We start from the raw sequence: 17,291 nt of genomic DNA on the forward strand, positions 1-17,291 counted from the left end.
GAGATCAAGGAGGCGATCAAACAACTTAGAGATGCCATAGATAAAACTACCTTCAAAGTTGATAAGTTATGGAAATAGAGACTGACGGCTGAAAAGAGGCTTACCAAAGTAGAAGCGCAAGGCGAGGACGACGAATACCTACCCTCACAAGCAGAAAGCGTCAGATCGCTCCCTGGCGCGTTGCGGGGTTCTACGAAGCGTACTCTAGGGGTAGCAGTAAGGCGGTTCTATAAGCAATGGCTAGCAGGGGGAGCTTTATACCGTGTGGCAATGGAATTGCCGAGGATTTTATTACAAAAAAGCACCTCTCATGCAGTTAATAAAAACCTCTGCAGACAAACCGAAAATAATTATGCTGCAGGAAACCTTGGCGGATGAGATCAGCCTATCCGGATACAGAGCGACATGCAGGGGCAAAGAGCCGGGTAGGGGGCTAGCCACGCTCATAGATAAGAAGATACCTGACATAGAACATGATTTGCGCCTTTGACTAAACAAATTAGAGTACTTACTTGTGGAAATAATTTTGAAAAGGAATAGAAGCAAACCGCAAAGCCTCTTTTGCCTTAATGTTTATAGCAGCCTCAGCGACATGAAACAGAGTTTCAGGGCACTTCTTAATAAGATTATGGCTGTTACTAAGCACGCTCCACTCATTATTGGAGGAGATTTCAACGCCCCACAACAAACCTGGGGATAACGCTAAAATACTAAGAAAGGGGATGGACTCTGGCACCTAGCTACATATCTTAATCTCTCCCTCATCACAAACCCAGCTTATCCCACTAGGTGTGGTACATCTACATGCAGGGATTCCGCCCCAGACCTAACTTTTGTATCAAATTTAGCGAACGCTGGCTGGAATAACTCCAATATTGACCTGGGTAGTGATCATTACATATTACAAATACTATTGGAAACACCAAGTAATGAGATAAAGCACTTTAACTACATTGACTAGGATCTTTTTCGGAAAGCAAGGAAAAGCAGAACTGAGACAGAGACAGGAGAAAAGAAAACACTCCAAACTTGGACCACTCAGCTCAGGGAATATGTAAAGGCAGCAACGAAGGATATTACCACAGAGGAGGATATCCAAATCATGGACAGTAGGCTGGTGCACTTGATTGAAGCCAAACAATCTATGTTAAAAAGATGGAAAACGCAACGGCTGAACAGGAGACTCAGGAAGCGCATAGCACTATTGAATAGGAAGATTGAAGAACACTCCAGGAATTCACAGAAACAACAATGGGATGAGCTTTGTAACTCCATAGATGGTCGAATCAGACGTGGTGGAAACTGGAACTTACTTAGACGTTTGCTTCATGAGAACGACACGAAATTTAATAGGAGAACAGCAGTAGCACGACTCGTCCATCGTGAGAGTCAGGACACAACGGAGGAGGCCATTCTGGATCGGCTCGCAGCTAGGTATTTACCACTTAAGGATAGCGATGAGAGTACAGACCTGCCTGAATATACAGGGGAAGACTGTGAGCCTATGGATCAAGACTTCACAGAAAGCGAAGTTCGCGCAGCCCTGTACGACCTCAACAGTAGATCTGCTGCCGGTCCAGGTGGCATTTCCAATAGGCTGTTGAAAATTTGGACGATGATTCTATAAAATATTTAACAGAGTATTTCAACGAACTCTGGAAAAACTGTGATTATCCGAAGGAATGGAGAATTGCTAACACAATTCTTATTCCCAAACCAGGCAAGCAACTCAATCTAGATAACCTAAGACCCATATCGTTAACATCATATCTGGGCAAAACCATGGAGCATGTCATATACTCAATAGTCTGACTAAGTATGTAGAAAACAGAAATGTTCTTCCGCATAACGTGATCGGTTTCCGTCCTGGACTTTCGACTCAAGATGCAATGCTTTTAATCAAACATCACCTTATTCTTGCTAGCCCGCTACATACGAGAGCTCTTCTAGGCCTAGATGTAGAAAAGGCCTTTTATCGCATCAAGCACAAGGCCATATTGGATATTCTTTCAGAGATGGGATTGGGTAAACGATTGCACAATATAGTCAAAGCCTTTCTCGGTGGCCGTCCTTCTTGTCTCAGGTTAGGCGAACTCCAATCGACAACCCTGGAACTTGGGAATCGTGGGACACCACAAGGGTCTGTACTATCTCCCATGTTATTTAATTTGGCAATGTCAAAAGTGGCTCGAGGTCTCGCGCAGATTGAGGGTATCCACTTTGCTATATATGCAGATGATGTAACAATCTGGAGTGCTGAAGGTAATATGGGACAAACAGAGACCAAACTACAGGAAAGCATTTATGTGGTGGAAACAACATTTGAGGGTATAGGACTGAACTTCTCTGCTAAAAATCAGAACTATTGGTACTACGGAGCAGTAAGCGTGGGCGCAAGCCGAACGGATATATCCCAGAGGAAGAACCCCGCATTGACATATACGCCAAGAATAGAGAACCAATCAGGCAGGTGGAGACTATTAGAGTGCTAGGACTTTTCCTGCAAGCGAATGGATCTAACTGCAGGATGATACAACACATCTCTAACAAGTCAGAAGAAGTCATTAGGCTTCTGCGTAGAGTTACCAACAAGCATAAGGGGCTAGGAGAAGACAGTGCCATAAGATTGGTACATGCATTCGCCTTTTGCCACTTCTCGTACCTGGCTGGCATGCTACAATGGACACAGGCTGATAAGAACAAGCTAAACGCTTTAATCAGACGACTTATAAAGACTGCACTAGGACTTCCCATCAGCACGGCCAATGATAGCTTATTGCGCCTAGGGCTGCATAACACACTAGAAGAAATAGCTGAGGCTCAACAGTTGGCCCACCAGGAGAGACTAATGGGGACACGACCTGAGAGGGCGTTACTTGAAGAAATTGTCGTAAAAATTAACAACACACCAACGAAGGAGAATTATTAACACAATTGCAAGCGGGATTACGAGAAACAATAAAGACGACCCCGTTCCCTAGGAACATGCACCCGACACATAACCTCGAGATACGGAAGGCAAGGGCGAAGGCACTCCTTCAAGACATAGATGAACATAAGCAGCAGGCGGTGTTCGTTGACGCTGCCTGGGTTAAAAATAAGGATGCGTATACCTCCGTTGTTGTAGACACTCAAGGTAACATACGGGATGTCATCACCGTCTATACCAAAAACCCAACAGTAGCAGAACAAGTAGCAATCGCCTTAGCCATCCGGGCTAATCGGTGGACACATATTTACAGCGACTCTAGAACAGCCATACGCAAGTTTACCAACGGATATGTGACACGGATAGCAACAAAATTACTAGAGAAGGTCAACAGTGAGAGGATTGAAATCCGCGGGTTTCCTGCACATCTGGGGGTGGTGGACGGAGCTCGGAGAAACCTCAATGAGGTGGCAAATTAAGCAGCACGAGGACTTTCTAGCCGTGCTCTTCAAGACCGAGCAACTTACACTTCACCCGGGGAACACAGGGATCGATTATTAACATATAACTAATTCACGAAGCATTATTATTTAAGCAGAAGGGAATACCCATTGCCACACGGTAAGCTTTGCAGAGCCCAAGTGGTCACATTACGTTTGCTACAGACAAGAACATACCCAAGTCCAGATTTTATTAACAGGATCTATCCGGAGAGGGAAACTCAAACCAACTGTAATAAGTGCAATGGCATCATTACTCTTGACCACATGCTTTGGCTGTGCCCCGCGGTCTTCACAGACTGTGACAAGGAACAAGAATGGTGGCGGCAAACGCTACACAACGAATCAGTCTCTGACCAATTACGGGCAGTCCAGCAGGCCCGCGATGTGGCTGAAGGGCTCGGCCTGACAGTCCCAACGTGGGAGCGGCCCGCGTCAACCTAGGGTTGACCTTCAGGACCCAATAAAGTTCTTCATACCATACCAACCCCAGCCACATACAGCTTCGCTGTAATATTGAAGAACAAATTATCAAACGAATGAGGCCGGACGTGGCCAAGTAATAACTTGAACGGCGCCTGAACAGCGCGAACGAATACAATTGTGTTTAAAGAATACAGCTGCGAAGTGTGGCAGGAGCAACAACCCTTATCGGGGAGTTGACAAAGAGGCAATAAATTCTTTTAGTGTCGACGATAAATAAGGCGGACGACATTTTTTTCCCCCGTCGATTCTATATTCCTGACGTAGTAGGAAATAATTCTTCGTAAAGAAATGAGCAACAAATGTGGATGGAACATCCTGTATTAAAGCTGTTGTGTCTTCCTGGCAGTAAGCGTGTAGGTATATCTTTCACAGGAGTTGTACAGCCGGCGGTGCAGATGTTAGCCTATTTGCCGCGAGGGGGAAACTATACGTGTGCTTGTTTAATTATTTTCCCTGCTTGAGCTTAATGAGGCTCCGTTCGTGGTATCAGGATCACTTATGTTGAAGCATTGAATGAGCTCGTCGATGCTAATGTTTACCTCCGCCGCGGCGCCTACGCTTAACAAGCTATACTTTGCAAGAATGTAACGCTTATATATATATATATATATATATATATATATATATATATATATATATATATATATATATATATATATATATATATATATATATATATATATATATATATATATATATAATGCTCTTCTGCTTAGACTTTGTTAGGCGTTAAAGAAACCTAGGTGGTCAACATTAATCCATAATCCCGCGCGAGGCGAGCCCGTAATGCAGATCGTGGTTTTGGTACATAAAAACCCACAAGTTGAAAACAATTGCTTCCTGCTATACTTCGCTTATCTTAGTATATGCGTGGGCTTATACGTTGCTGTTGGAGATATTTTTTTAAGTATAACTCCTAAATCTACTGAAAACGAGATCATTGAAAAGAAAAATCCATGACGGCTCGTCACAACCGCAAGCGTGGAGAACGTGATGTCCCATCATAAAATAAAGGTTTTTTTTTATGCGAAAGTTATGTGCGAAACGGGGGGGGGGGGGGGGGCGAATGAACTTGGCCGGTAGTTTGCAAGCGGATGTGCCGAAGCTGAGGCTGTAGTTTCTAGACACTTGTGGCGTGTTCGAAGGTTCGGTTACGGGCAGTGCTGTACATGAAACTCATGAAAGACAGCTTTAACGAACAAAAGTATGTCTGATAACGATATAATCTGGTTAACTTATTGCTATTGGAGGCGGCCTATAGCTATGTTTGATGTAACACTTCACTGCCGTCTTAACCTTTCTAGCGTTGCCGGAGTCTATTAAAATATGTCTGCAACAGACGAGAGCCCATCAGCGCTTATCTGCTACAGTACCGCTATTGTAACGCGTTTCTTTAATTAAGTAGACAAAAATAAATAAAAACTAATTCGTAGTCTTTAGGCAATGATACAGTAAAGAGCGCACTATTTCTGTTGTCTGCTGGCTCGAGTAATGTTAAGTCCGCTTACTCTTTGTGTGTTCTTAAGGATTACTGTTGTATTCACTGGCGCTCGTACAGTATTATCGGGCAGCAGCCATTTAGTATCTGGTTGATAAGCCGGCGGCAGCTGTATATATCGCAGCTCTGCATAGTTGTTGCGTGGCAGGAGCATACAAGCGCTCACGGCCGGGGTCAACGTCACACTGTGCGCTGTTTGCGCCGCTCCACTTTGGCGTTCCAGTTGTCCTGCGGTCCGAATGGAGAGGCGACGGAAACCTTGTTACACTTTTGTCACTTATTTAGCGGGCATGTGCTCGTTCGCACACGCTGCCAGAAACAAGTCAACGGGATGTAGAGCCCAACATAAGCAGAGAAGAGAGGGAAAAAGAAAGAAGTACGTGTGGATCCCGCGCACTGCGGGAATCGACGTGAGAAGCTTTCACGGCTGTTTGCGGTGACAGACGATAATTAGCGGCGATGTTGAGCGCGAACGTTTGCCTCTTCGCGTTTAGTGGAGTACGAGTGAGGTGGCGCGATGTTAAAGGTTACCTTGCGTGCACCACTTGAGTTTCTACACGCAGTACACAGGACGCATGGCGAGACGAGTTTGCTTGAAGCGTTGTAGTCCGCCATTGTTCATGGCCTCCGAGCGGGTTTGCACTGTCATTGCCTCACGCGGTGCATGGTATCGTGGCAGAAGCGCTAAACGTTAATTGAATTATGGGGCTTTACGAGCCAAAACCACTATCTGGTTATAAGGCACGCCGTAGTGGGTGTGGGGGCTCCGCTTTAATTTTGACCGCCTGGGATTCTGTAACGTGCACCTAAATCTAATATGCACGAGCCATTTTTTGTTTTGCATTTTGCCTTAGTTGGAATGCAGCCGCCGCGGTTTGGACCGAACCCGCGACCTCGAGCAACGCCATAGCCACAAAGCTACCGCGGCGGGTGTTGATTGGCTGGGCGGCCGCTTGCGTATAGTGTAGCATTGACGCTGCGGTGATTTAGTAAGGTTTTGCATCTGTACGCCCTGCGTAAATTTTCCGCTGGACAAAATTGCACGGCGTTTATTTTTCAGAAATAGCAGCAACTTACCGTATCGTAACCTGAATTTACATTTATCTAGTTTGTCCGCCACTCTTCCCGCGTGTATACTCGGTCTCGAAGGTCGTTTGCAGCACCGTGGAAGCTGCAGGACTTCTTAGTCAATAGGAAGGCAGGATGCCCTCGATATGTGTTCATCCGCGCCTCGTTTTCTTCCCACCGCCACAGTAATTCGTGGTAAACGATCTACGTGCGCAAAGATTCTAACATGTAACGTACCGCTGCAATGTATGGTGTACCAGGAAGAAAAACTCTCTTATGCTACCAATAATCGACATTTAGGACCGGAACCATATACTCCGGTACTCAGTATCTTTATTTTTATTTATACAAGTACCTGCAACGACATAAGGTCATTACTGCAAGGGAAGGGGGGTGCATTTGCAGCAAAAAGAAAAACATAAGCAAAAGTTGAGCTTATCTAAAAAAATCAGACAGCTAGGTACAAACGCAACGTAAAGAAAGGAAGAAGAAAAGAGAAGAACATTGTAGAAGCAAGCTCACAGGTTCCTTCACATCATAGAAAAGAAAGGCATGGTTTACCGCACGAAGTGCAATGATGTGCGCTGATATGCACCAAAAAAAGTTACTTAAACTTGGAACTTTCACGGCTGTTTCAAGAAATTCAAATGCATGATCACATCGCAAAGAAATGAAATGGGGCGAAAAAATGTACAAGTTCTTGTTTATTCCTGTGGGACCAGTAAAGTTCGAAAAAATTTTTCTCCTTTCGTTGCTGATTGCCGTTGTGCTAGTGTTTGCCAGCCAAGGTTTTCTTCAGTTAATGTAATAATGCTGTAGAAGTTGTAATTTCAAGAAGCAAACCTGGCAGCACGGTTATGAATGCGTTCAAGTTTGTCTATGAGATAAGAGGTTTGAGGGTCCCTAGCCGCGCAAGCGTACTCGAGTATCGTGCGAACATTTATATCGTAAAGCTACTCTTTTACACCTTTGGGGGCTTGATGAATATTACACCTAATGAGGTTGAGAATTCTTGATGACATTAAGGTGAGACGTTATATACGCCTATTCCAGGTCAAACTTTCTGAAAAGTAGACTTCAAGATAATTATAATGTTCAAGCCGTTTAGAGGGCACTCCATCCAAATTTTAAACGGATCTCACAGGGAGGCGTCTACGCGTGGAAGAAGCGAGTTGACACTTTGCGCTGTTTAATGATATGCCAGACTTCGAGCGCCAACCTTTGTGTTTAAATCACTCTGTAGGCAGCTAACATCATGATCATTTTGAATATCTGTGAACGCCTAGGATTGGAACGCCTTTTCTGTTACCTGTTTCTCTTTTTCTTTTCCTTTTCTTGTTCCTTTTTATTATTCCTCTCGCTATTTGTCGTCTTTACAACCTCTTTATCCCCCACCCCAGTGCAGGGTAGCAAACCAAAAACCCGCCTCTAGTTAACCTCCAAGCCCCTCCTCTCTAATTTACGCAGTCGTACACTAAAAAACTAAAAATAACAACGACTCCAAAACAGATCCTTGGTGTACGTCAGGAGTTACAGTGACACCAGTTGATTTAACCCCCTTGATTAACACATACTGCGTTCGCCCAGTCAAATAATTTCTAATCCAATTGCCTATAGCAGGATAATTGCAGGGACATGATAATTTATGTAACGGCAAGGCATGAGGAACCGTATCAAAGGCCTTTCGGAAGTCTAAAAATGCACAGTCTACCTGGTCACCTAGGTCGAAACAGTAAAATAAATCGTGACATAATTAATATTACCTGTGTACGCCTTGTACCTTAGGTAGCGCTCCAAATGACTTGCGAGATGGGAGTAGAGTAGTAGCGTTTAGTTTATTGAAGAGACCCACGTATGCGAGCTGCCATGAGCGAAGCGTGACGATACTGCTATTCACTCGTTTCGTGAGTGTGTAGGCTCTACCCATTCTCTGCTTCCTCTCCCTACCTCCTGCCTACAATTCTATTTACCTTCCTTCTGGGCTGTTGTACAGGAGTACAAAGGTATAAACGCTGCAGCTACTGCAATACTCTTGCAGTAGGGGGGGGGGGGGGGGGAGGTGCTGGGTTGTCACGCATAATTACAACCGTCCACAAGGTATTGTGAGGCGCCCATGAAGCTCTAAAGGGTACTGTGGCAACTGGTTGCTTATGTCGATTGTGCCCTCTGCTGTGCTCCTGGCATGCGTACAGACGGTCTAAACCACCCTACGACACGGCGTGCCAGACAGTAGCAGCAGCAGTGGGAAAGCCAAACAGGCAAAGCTTTAAAAGCTTCTTTAAAAAAAATAAGCAGGGATAGCCATCATCGCGTGTCAGTGTTCTAAAAAGGGTCACTCTAAAGGCGTTAGGTTGAATATCTGCTAAACGCGCGTGAAAAAAAATAAAAAAGAAAGAAACCTGCATCTAGGCTCACAGGACTATTATTGCAATGTCACTTTTGTGGCCGTTCTTCATTGGCTTGAGGTTTGCGCTTCCAACCTTTCCAACTGATCATCTAGCTAAGTCCGTCCGTCCGTCCGTCCGTCCGTGCGATCGCCCGGCTTCTTAAACTTGTCGGTAGCAATATAGGGCAACTTCACAAGGTTCCCACACTATTATGAGGCGGACCTCAACCTCAATTCGACCTCAACTTCAGAATGTAAGGGAACCTTTGCAACTGTTACAAATTACGTGAATGAGGGCAGCAGTTCTATCCTCAACCTGATTTGTGACTGATGTTGAGGGAGGCCGAACACTCGGTGAGGTCGTGTTTTGAGGTCGAAGTTTTCCGCGCCTGCCGCAGTGACTCAGTGGCTATAGCGATCTGTAGCCGAGCACGTGTTTGTGAGTGCAATTTCAGGCCTCTAGGACGACATTTCGATGAAGACGGAGTCCAAAAATGCTCGCGTACCGTGCTTCCTGGGCACGCCAAAGGAACCCAAGGGTTCAAAACTAATTCGAAGCGTTCCACGACCCACTGTGTAGTTTCGAGGCGTTAAATGAGTAATAATATCGCAGCGAGGAACTGCTATAAAGGTATTAGAGATTTTTTTAAAGATATATGCAGTTCCAACGCACATGTTGAAATTTGTGTCAACTGAAACTTTTGTGAAGCAGTTAATGAAATGCTATAAATGTGCTCATTTCATTCCTGCGCCTTTGGCGCGCTTAAAGGAAGCTGGCGCGCGCACGCGGTCTTGCGCACCGTTGCTACGCAACGTGACAAAGCTTTCATAGCCTTGTGTTTCTTCATTTCGTCTTATTTGTTTCAAATGTGCTGGCCACATCTTGGCCATTCTATGGCTGTGGGCATGTGCCATAGTGGGGAACTCTGAATCATCATCAACACGCTGCAACCGTGTCAAAGAGCTAGTGAATGTTGTCATGACATGTACCACCCAGTTTTGATCAACCGCCATTGGGGCTATGTGCCATAGCACGACAATCATCATCATAATCAACACGCGTACACGCTGGTATGTGCAATAGAATGAGAATCATAATCATGAACACGGCGATCATCGCTAAGAGCTAGTTGGTGTAGGCACGAGAGGAGTGTACGGGCCACTTTGTGTGGTCTTCTATCTATGAATCGATAAGGCGAGACGATATATGTACACCCGTGTGTGCTGACGGCCGGACTTGGTCTGGCGCATCTACTTGTGCGACAGATTGATTGTCGTTTCCTTTTTTTTCACGATATTTCACACCCGACACTACGATCATTCGCATTTGTTATTATAGCCAATGCATCACCCAACTAGGTAATGTCATTTATTTTATTTTTTTCAAGTGAATGTATACTCGGCGAGAGCCCGACCAGCGACCGACAGACCCTGGCGATACCATGCGATATAGGCAAAAGAAGCTTCGCTTTAAAAGACAAAAGAGGAAAGTGAGCTATGCAGCAAGATAGCGAGGAATACGTAGCTAGAAAGTGGCATTTCGCCTCTCCTGCTTCGTTCTTTTGGATTATCTCATATTTCTATTCCCTCTTTCCACTACCTCAGAGTAAGGTAGCCAACCAGACGCATATCTATGCATTTATGGTTAACATCACTGCCTTCTCTCTTTCTTTCCTCCTCCTCCTCTTCCGGGCGAACAACATGTTTTTCGACAGTATACGGGCACGAGCGCAAGTCGGTAGCCCGAAACCTTGACGAGGTCTGGAGATAAGGCGGCTAGAATATTGACCAATACTCGAAAGGGAAGGTAACAGGGTAGACATCTTATCGCGCCAGCCTGATAAGCACAGCAGGTCGTTCGACGTGATCATCCGAGCAAGCTCCGGGGATTGGCACGGCCAAAGCCACCGGGCGTTACGCAGTTTTTTCGATTACTCGAAAAACAAGTAGCGACTGCCGTACGACCAATGTGTGTCTTTAAACGAACCAATCGATGCACTTGAAGTCTTAATATTATGCACAGAGTTCTAGAAGAAAAGGTGAAAGCAGGGTGTAGGGGTCAGCCCGCCAGCATAGTAGTTTAACTAGCGTGGGAATAACGGGCGTTGCGTAAGTTTACATAAACGTTATTCTTCTGGCTTCGAACGCTCGTGTTGCTGCCGTATGTCCGACGCCCAATATCCACTTAACCAAGCGATGCAGCTTAAAGATAGCTTAAAGCATTGTGGGGTTTTGCGTGAGAAAACCACGATATTATTATGAGGCACGCCGTAGTGGGAGACCTCGGATTAAATTTGAACACCTGGGGTTCATTAACGTGCCCCAATGCATGGTACACCGGCGTTCTTGCGTATCGCCCCCATCGAAATGCGGCCGCCGCGGTCGGTATTCGATCCCGCGCCGTCGAGCTTAGCAATGCAACACCAAAGGTACAGTTTCATACGCATATTATTAGATGAAAATCTGGAGCCTCGGTAGTGTCTACAAAGTTAGTCACATAATTGCACATGTCGCCATGGACTGCCTCAAGGAATGGAGGCGAGGTACCAGATCTGTAAAGTATGTGAACAGTACACCGGTGTATTTTCTTCTTTTTCTTTGTACGTATCGGGGCGCTGAGGCCTCCTTATCACCTTAAACGCTGTACACCTTCCTACTGTACCTGGTAGCGCTGGACCACCCAGCCGCCCTGAGCTGCTCGATACGCTGAGTCCAATACTCGAGTCCCATGCTGAGCACATGAAAACAGCCAGCAGGCTGCGTGTAAGTTTCCTGATGGCTCGTATAGTGCTCGCATATGAGCAAAATATCATCGTCAACTAGCTGCCGGGACCCCGCAGCGCGTCGATGACGTGCGCTTATGCATATTTCACCATGTTGCATGCGCATACCTGTTGTGGACAGCACGGAGATCTTAACGATTTCTAAGAGTTACAAAGAAAATGGGAAATATATTAGCACGACAGATCACCTGTGTCCCGTGCGTCTTTCCACCCCACATTGCTAACAGCCAAGAAAAAAAACTGAATTCTAATAGGTGCTGAAAAGCATAATCGATGACATCAGCAGGCCCACTAATGTTTCGTTGCCCACGTGATGTCTCCGCCTTTATACCCTATTCTTAATGTGATAGCATTATAGGCGGACTTCAACGACTTTGGAGGTATCACGTTCTTCTGACGAAGAATATGAGTCGATTCCGAAGGTAGTGAAGTCCAGCGTCTCAAAGCGCTAACGACAAATGAATTGTAAGAGAGAGAACGAGAGGAAAGGAAACCGAGGGCCCGATATTTATTAGTCATATCATAAGAAGCCAACAAACAAAGCCACCAAGGACAGCATAGGGGAAACTGTTTGTACTTATTAATTGAATTAAAGAAATGACAAATTAATGGAAATTAAAGTGGATGAGAAAAAAAAGCAGCTGGCCGCAGGTGGGGCACAAACCCAGGTATTCGCATTGCGCGTACGATGCTCTTAGCAGTTGAGCGACCGTGGCACCGTTTTCCCAGCCACTTTCTAAGGTATTTATGTTTATCTGCTAGAACTAAACCTGGGAATGTTAGCCAGCGCCATCGCTCATGGCCTTGACGGCGGATGTGGAACATTCTTTCTGCCGCAAGCGTCACGTGTAAAGGTAGTTCCTTCACTAAAGTCGTCGAAACGCGAGCAAAAAAAAGTTGCAAATCTTTGACGTTCCACTGACGTTGTGGCACTACTGTTGGAGCGCGATATACTAAGATTAAATTAAAGTTTGGCATTCATTGCCTCCGATATTAGCCATGTTCCCGTTAAAGAAAAGAATGCCTCGTGAAACAGTGCTTGTCTTGAAGGAGCTGTTGTCGGTATATTATTTTCTTTATTATTTGTTTGAAACCTTTGCGCAGTTTGGGGAATTATGATGAAAGGAGCAGGCAGCGATTTTTGTTGTTGTTTAATAACTGCAGACAAACAGAAAGGTGAGCCAAATTAAAGCCAGCTATCCCAAGGCATAGTTAAAGAAATGGAAACTACACATTTCCCCGTATACGTTGCACACGTACCACAAACACACAAGCGTGCTAAACGTAACTGTAAAGAAAGGCAAGCAATAAAAAGGAGAAAAAGCGTCCTATATGCACCCGCGTTAAGTAAAAGATGTTCATGTCCGTCTACAGGTATCGAGATCCTATTGAACACGCGTGAAATGGAAAATTGTGATCGACTCGCTTGCAGCACGGAAACCTATACGCGTTTCTCGGAACCACAGTTTCGAGTTAATTAATTCGGCCTCGAAAGCTCTGCGCAATATGCCCTGCTGGTTAGCTCACATGGTGGAGCGACCGCCCCGGAAGGGCGTTGTTCCCGTGTTCGATCTCCGGACAAGGGCTAATTTCTCTACAAATGCGTTGTTTTCTTTCCGCTAAACCCGTACAGGTTTTCTCGTTACGTACCTGACTACAGTCCAGTAGGTGACGATATACTGTTCGCAACTTTTATAACCCTTTCTCCATCTTGCTAGTTCCGGCAGAATTGATTTGCCTCGAACATTCACAAAAAATATATAGTGCACCAGTTTTAACTGCTTTGATATTGAATCTTGGCGTCCGTTTTCAACGCTGTGCTCACCTGCAGCGGCGCCACCCCAACGGGGCCACGATGAACGACCACCGCGCCTGCCGCGAGACGACGATCCGTGCAGCCGTGATTTTCGTGGTGCCGGCAGAGCGCGCGTGTAAGTAGCGAGGGCTTGCAGTGGGAGATCCTGTAAGGCGAGCACACCCGCCCCGCTGCCTGCTGGACACCGCTCTGATGTTACGGACGGAGCGGTCCGATAACGTCCTGCTCGGAAATTCCTCCGCGTGGCCGCTAGACGTGGACGCAGACAATAGGCTCGTCCCGAGAGCACACACGACGCGTTATCTTTATTCCATTTCTCCTCGGGCTTTGCAGCGATGCAACACTCTTCTTTTTATTTTATTTTTGTTTTGTGTATTGTCTGCGGTGTCAGTAGTGAGTACGGGGGCGTTTAACGGAGATAACGACGCTGTGGAAATGATATCTCCATTTTCTGTCTAGACCGCGTTCAAATCTCGTGAGAATACGTGGTTACTATTTGATACGCAGGTTGTTAAAAATGAAGACAAAAATAGAAAGAAAGAAAGACACTAATCAGTTGTGTAGGTCCCATGCCCGTGGTAATCTATCTGATGCGACATCATTCGCAATGTGGATGCATTCGCGAAACTGGTACTGTCGACGCCGTCGTAAGCAAGCTAACGCTGTCTTTATGACGTCAAGATCGTCATAACATTGTCGCCACTCGGTAGTCTTCCTGCCGTCGTCGTCGCATCACCATCGCCACCGTCGCGCCGTGGAGTGCCTTAGGGGAATTACGAAAGCGGCGTGGTACCGACACCGGGGATACCCGCAAAGTGGGAGCAGCTAGTCACTGAACACTGTCGCATCAGAAAAAGAAAAGTAATTCACACCCACAGTTCAAATCCAATGAGAAAGCTCACTGTTATTTTGCAGAACACTTTTATGCCAATCTTGTACTGCATCGCTCTTAACTGGCAGTCACTGCTAATCAGTATGCAATGCTTGGTTTATATATTGTCAGCCGGCACATAATCGGGCCTGAGCCGAGCGCGCACGTTAGCAATTGTAACAGGATTATTTAACGGCTTATTTGCATTGTGTTAGCATTTTCTCCAGGTGGCTTGTACAGGTGCTCCCTCTGACAGCCTACTTTGAATACCATCTATATACCACATTTGCTTGATTTTAATGCCCCCTCGACTGTGACGCATATCCGATTTTCTCGGCGAGAAATGAAAAGTGCAATGCCCTTCATTGTAGAACTGACTTTGATTTCCGAACTTTGAGAAAGGATAAACACAATGCCCTACATATTCCATTCACCAGCTTTCCTTGACAAGAGAAATGGTAATGGTGATTTATCGTCACTCGGAAGAATAAAATTTATCGCATCCAAGCAAGTATGGACAGGGCATCACTCATCGTCACTATTGCAGGTCTCGTTACTATAAACAGCCCCGGGGAGTCATGTGTTCGGTGCCATCTAGGACATTTCAAATACCGCATTTCTTAAACGGCTTGCAAGCCATGGCAGCCTAAGCTGCGGAGAAAGCCACTTCCGCTTCAACAGCTTAGGTGCTATTTGGACGCTGTCAAAATTTTAATAAGTTATTGAATTCCGCCATGTTCGTGTTTTGAGCCAATCACTGAAGTTGCAGTAGCGGTTTCAACCAATCAGAGGTGACAAGATGTCGAATTGGACAAGACAGCGGAGTTTGGCAGTACTCCAAGCAGTGCAGTGTGCTAAAATACTACAGCGTTAGTATGCTGGTTAGAAGGGGGCAATGTAGCGGGCGGGAGCCGGCGGGGCGCACAGAGGAGGGATGAAAGTTGTAGATGGCGCTACTTGCAGCTGGTGTGCAGCTTTCGCGGCGTTTGAAGGGGACGGAACATGACAACTAGCACCAGCGTTTCGTTCACTTTGCGTCGCGTTTAAATTTTTAATGTAATGCGCGATGCAAACATCACGAAGTGTGTGCAGCTTAGAGATGCATTATTAAGAAGGGTGGCACTTCTTAGGAGAGCAGAGACTAGAAATATGCGTTATTTACAACACCGAAATGCGCAGCAGATTTTAGCCATATGATTTAAAAAAGGAGTAAGATCACATTTGAAGGTTACTCTGGACGAGTTGGTTTTTACTAAAAGGACTGGTGTTAACGCAAGCGAACGTGGACCGTGAACACAAACAAGCCGAAACGCCGATTTTCAACTTTTGGCATTCGGTCAGCTGCCGCAGATATAGCCAGTGGGCACAGAGAAGGTCGTACACGCAAACAGACAAAAACAACGCTGGGGCTGCGCGCAATAAACTGGTGAATAACATCACCGAGTCGTTCAGTTTACTGCCACGTCCGCATGCACCAACAACATGCCCTTTATTGAAGCTTTAGTCTTGTAAAAAAAAAAAAAAAGGTACGTTTGTGGGCCGCTTTGGCGAACCTCAACATGCACTAAACATTTTCCATCATTGCTTTTATCGTACAGGTTGTACTTTATTACATAGTACAGTAATCCACATGCACACATCAGACCAAGTTTAGCAGTAGGCTTTACTTCACTCTCCTTAACTTCAAATGTTTATGGCGCTTCCTTTGAAGAGACTTGACCATGTTCAACGATCTTGTGAAGAAGTGCAGCCTAATTAACACCACAAACTGGATAATTTTTGCCGTGACCTCTTTGCGATGGAGCTCGCATTCCACTTGGCAGGGTGTTCAACTGCTCAAGAATTACATAAAATCATGCACTTTTTAATGCGCACACAAGCGTGGTCTACACGCCCACGCTTGCCCGGCAGGCCTCGCTGGCGCTACACCGACCAGGGCCGCGCCGCAACTTGTCCTTGCACACCAGCGTGCTTTAACGCCCCTAGCGGCACCGGGAAATTTCATCGTTCATCGCGCATCTCCCTAGCACGGCGCAGATACGCTGCCCGTCACACTGCCCCCTTCTAGCCACCATACCGATACCGATACCGATAGCCACCATACCTTGCAGCGACGTCTGGATTGGATTGGATTGGATGACAGAAATTGTTAATGCCAGTGACGATAGCTTTTCACTATTGAAGTTTTCATTTCGTACTCGTATCTAACGTAAACGCCATTATTTAGTAAAGCGATCATTAAGAACGGGTAAATACCGTATTGGCTATGTTCTGACTGGGATACATAGCGCAAAAAATGACACAGGGACAAGCAGGAACACGGGACGAGCGCTAACTTTCAACAATTGATTTATTGCAGCTGGTGAGTATATATATACTCACTGGGACGCCACTGCAATAGACACACTGAAGGGAAGGAGGAAAAACAGTCATGTGACTACTATGCCCAAAAATTCAAGCTATTTCCTTGATAAAAGGAAAGAGCTTCCTCCAGCTGTGCACACCTTCGTCCAGGCTACAGCAACGGCCAAGCTGCGGCGTTAGTGGTTTATGTTGCGATGCAAACGTGTCGTGATCATATTTTACGACGCGACCAGCGGCGAAAGCGAGAATCTTCTTCGGAGAACGTGCGCTCTGTTGCAGCAATCACATTCAGCGCGCAACGGTACACCGTTGTAGTGTACCGCTGTAAAAAACTTCTGAAAAGAGGTCCACTCTAGGAGTCCGCACCACAGCTTCGGATTTATTGGTCAGTCACTAGAAGGAGGCCGAAGATCTGTTAAAGTGAGTAACTTTAACTGGATCTTATGCTTGTTTTCGTGGTGGTCGTAGTCTCGCCACAGAGGTCACGTGGTCTCGCGCAACCGAGTGGCGAAGCGCGTTCGTCTGCGAATGCCAAGTGTCATAGCCCTTTAGGGGTGCTTACATGAATGCGACTGGCGCGTCGTGTCGCA

At 45.9% G+C, this 17,291-nt stretch overlaps 1 protein-coding gene across 1 annotated transcript in view; it reads right to left on the bottom strand.

Annotated features, from left to right (window-relative positions):
* Positions 1 to 13,670, bottom strand: part of LKRSDH (lysine ketoglutarate reductase/saccharopine dehydrogenase) — a 75,404-nt gene extending 61,734 nt beyond the window's left edge. Inside the window, exon 1 of the mRNA XM_075669646.1 lies at positions 13,476 to 13,670. The gene's annotated coding sequence lies outside the window, so the exon portion shown is untranslated. The remainder of the gene's footprint in view (positions 1 to 13,475) is intronic.
* Between the last annotated feature and the right edge of the window lie 3,621 nt (positions 13,671 to 17,291).

The sequence above is a fragment of the Dermacentor variabilis genome, chromosome 9 (genome assembly GCF_050947875.1).
Source record: "Dermacentor variabilis isolate Ectoservices chromosome 9, ASM5094787v1, whole genome shotgun sequence".
NCBI lineage: Eukaryota > Metazoa > Arthropoda > Arachnida > Ixodida > Ixodidae > Dermacentor > Dermacentor variabilis.